The 3460-nt window shown below is 39.6% G+C and overlaps 1 pseudogene; it reads right to left on the bottom strand.

Annotated features, from left to right (window-relative positions):
• Positions 1-2603: 2603 nt before the first annotated feature.
• On the bottom strand, positions 2604-3048 carry LOC109565799 (small ribosomal subunit protein uS8-like; annotated as a pseudogene).
• Between the last annotated feature and the right edge of the window lie 412 nt (positions 3049-3460).

Genomic DNA, 3460 nt, shown 5'->3' with positions numbered 1-3460 from the left:
ATATGAGGATATGAAGATGAAGAACTTCTCAAGAAATATTTCTCTTAGGAGCAATTTCTGCCAACTAGTAATATGATCTTGAAAATACACAAGACAATTCAATTAAACAGATTAATTTAGTATCTTCCAACCATGAGCCAAACACTGAGGACCAGAAATGAGTGCAAGAGGGCAAAACATGAAGGATAAAGACTATGTCTATAATGTTCATTATTATATTTTCAGTCTCTAGAATAACACCTTGTAACAGGAGATGCTCAATATAATTTTATTAAATGAAAAAGTAGGTAAATGAGCAAGACATAGCCCCTACTCCCAAGTAGCTAATGTTAAAGTAAAAAAGATATATAAACAAATTAATGATGATACAGTGCCCTACATGCAGTCATAAACATACATGCAAAACCCTAAAGTGAGATGGATGAAAAGGTGATAAATTCTATGGGGATTAGGGGTGGGGAGGGTGTCCAGCAAGGCTATAGGAAGAGCCCTTTAGATTGTGATTTACAGTGACAGCCAGTGAAGAGAGTAGATGGGGCAGGGATAGTAACTGAGATTAGAAACAGGAAAATCAGTTAGAAGGGCTTTATAGCTGGTCTTCCAGAGGGCATTACATTCTCAGGTTCTAAATCAGGCTTCCTAACCAGGGGCCTAGAGGGGAGCCAATTAGCTTAGATGAAATTACCTCTTTATTTTCACTGCTGCTGCTGCTGCTGCTAAGTCGCTTCAGTCGTGTCAGACTGTGCGACCCCATAGAAGGCTCCCCCGTCTCTGGGATTCTCCAGGCAAGAACACTGGAGTGGGTTGCCATTTCCTTCTCCAATGCAGGAAAGTGAAAAGTGAAAGTGAAGTCGCTCAGTCGTGTCCGACCCTCAGCGACCCCATGGACTGCAGCCTTCCAGGCTCCTCCGTCCATGGGATCCTCCAGGCAAGAGTACCGGAGTGGGGTGCCATTGTGGTAAAGACTTGGTGCTCCCAATGCAGCAATCATGAGTTTGATCCCTGTTCAGGGAACTAAGATCCTGGTTGGTGGGAGGTACAGCCAAAAGAAATAAAAGGAGTCTGTTACACACTAGCAGACAAAGTCTTAATAGGGAGTATGAGAGGCCATCTAGATACTTCCTTATTTTTCTACTTCAGTCATTGAGCAAACAACCCCATAGCAGCAACTGGTAAGAAATATATTTTCACAAATTCCTTTAATAACTCATAACACTCTCTGTAACACTCTAGGTATGTACCATGTCACTCTAAAGCCTAGGTCAGTTCAAGAAGCCTATCTCCATTCCCAGTTGTTGACTGGGATTTGCCATCTAGCCCAAATTTTAAGATTTTTTTTTTCTATTTCTGTGAAAAATGCCATTGAAATTTTGATACAGATTACATAGACTTTGTAGATCACTATGTGCAGTATGGACATTTTAACAGCATTAATCCTTCCAACCATAAGCGTAGAATATCTCCTTTTATTTGTGTTTTCTTCAGTTTCTTTCATCAATGTCTTACAGGGTATAGATCTTTTACCTCCTTGGTTAAATTTATTCCTAAGTATTTCATTCTTTTTGATGCTATTGTCAATGGGATTGTTTTCTTAATTTCTCTTTCTGATAGTTGTTAGTGTATTAAAATACAACAGGGGGATTCCCTGGTGGTCCTATGGTTGGGATGTGGGCTTTCACTGCCATGGACTTGGGTTTGATCCCTGGTTGGGGAGCTAATATTCCACAAGCCACATGGTATGGCAAAAAAAAAAAAAAACCCAAAAACAAAAATTAATGCAACAGATGTTTGTATTGATTTTGTACCCTGCAACTTTACTGAATTTGTTTATTTGTTTTAATAGTTTTTGGTGGAGTCTTTAGGATTTTCAATTAACATATATAAAATCCTGTCATCCGCAAATAGTGACTGTTTTGTCTCTGCCTTTGTAATTTAGATGTCTTCATGTCTTTTTCTTCCTAATTTCTCTGGCTAGGACTTCAATACCATGTTGAATAAAAATGCCAAGAGTGGCATCCTTGTCTTGTTCCTATTCTTAGAAGAAAAGCATTCAGCTTTCCTCCATTGAGAATGATAGCTGTGGGCTTATCAAATATGGCCTTTATTTTGTTGGGGTACATTCCCTGTATACCAATTTATTGACAATTTTTATCTTAAAAAGGATGTTGAATTTTTTCCAGTGCTTTTTCTGTACCTATTGAAATGATCATATGTTTTTATCCTTCGTTTTGTTAAATGTGTTGTAGTGTAACAATGATTTGTGGATATTGAACCACCCTTGCATCCCTAGAATAAATCCCACTTGATCATGGTATATGATCCTTGTAATATACCATGAAATTAGTTTACTAATATGTTGTTGAGGATTTTTGCATGGGTGTTCCTCAGAGATACTGGTCTCTAATTTTCTTTTGTTGTCGTGTCCTTGTCTGGTTTAGGTTGGCCTCGTATAATGATTTTGGAAGAGTTCCCTCCTCTTCCATTTGCTGTAAAAGCTTGAGAAGGCTTGGTATTAATTCTTCCTTAAATGTTTGGTAGAATTCACCATGAAGGCATCTGGTCCTGGACATTTCTTTTTTTTTTTTTTTTTTTTTGTCCTCTGAGGCATTTTATTTGTATGTATTACATCCCTAGAAAAAGAATCCAAGGATTTTCCCTCCTGTATGTTTTCGTCTTGCTTCTTCATGGTCCATGATGCCAGCTGAGGTTGTCAGTATAATGAAACCAAACTGACGGGATGGGAGCAGGTTATTCTGCCATTTTTCTAGATCTTTGAGTTGCACATCAAATCTAGGGCTGATCACTCCACACTTATTTAGCCTGCCTGTAAGGTTCACAACAATTTTCCCAGCCCTGTGATCATCAATGATTTCAAATTCGCCAATGTAACCATGCTTCATCATCACTGTTAGAAACCTGACGATGACTTTGGAGCATGGCCTAATAAGGACCTGGCCGTTTGCCTCTCTTTTCGGCATTGTTGATACTCTTGAGAGCATCGGCCAGGACATTCAAGCGCACCATTCTGGCGGCAGGGAAAGATGGCGGAAAGAGCTGGACATTTCTTTGTTGGGAGGTTTTTGACTACTGATTCAATCTCCTTACTAGTAGTAAGTCTATTCAGATTTCTATCTCTTCATGATTCAGTCTTGGTAGGCTATCTGTTTCTAGGAATTTATTCATTTCTTCTAGGATGTCCAAAATGTTGGCATATAATTATTCATGTTGTTCAGTTACTCAGTAGTGTCTGACTCTTTGCATCCCCATGAACTGCAGCACACCAGGCTTCCCTGTCCTTCACCATCTACTGGAGCTTGCTCAAACTCATGTCCATTGAGTAGGTGTTGCCATCCAACCATCTTGTCCCCTGTCGTCCCCTTCTCCTCCTGCCTTCAGTCTTCCCTAGCATCAGGGTCTTTTCTAATGAGTCGGCTCTTTGCATCAGGTGGCCAGAGTATTG

The sequence above is a fragment of the Bos indicus genome, chromosome 11, assembly GCF_029378745.1.
Source record: "Bos indicus isolate NIAB-ARS_2022 breed Sahiwal x Tharparkar chromosome 11, NIAB-ARS_B.indTharparkar_mat_pri_1.0, whole genome shotgun sequence".
Taxonomy (NCBI): Eukaryota; Metazoa; Chordata; class Mammalia; order Artiodactyla; family Bovidae; genus Bos; species Bos indicus.
The sequence above is the reverse complement of the archived record's forward strand: the minus strand, read 5'-3'. Positions and strand labels throughout refer to the sequence as shown.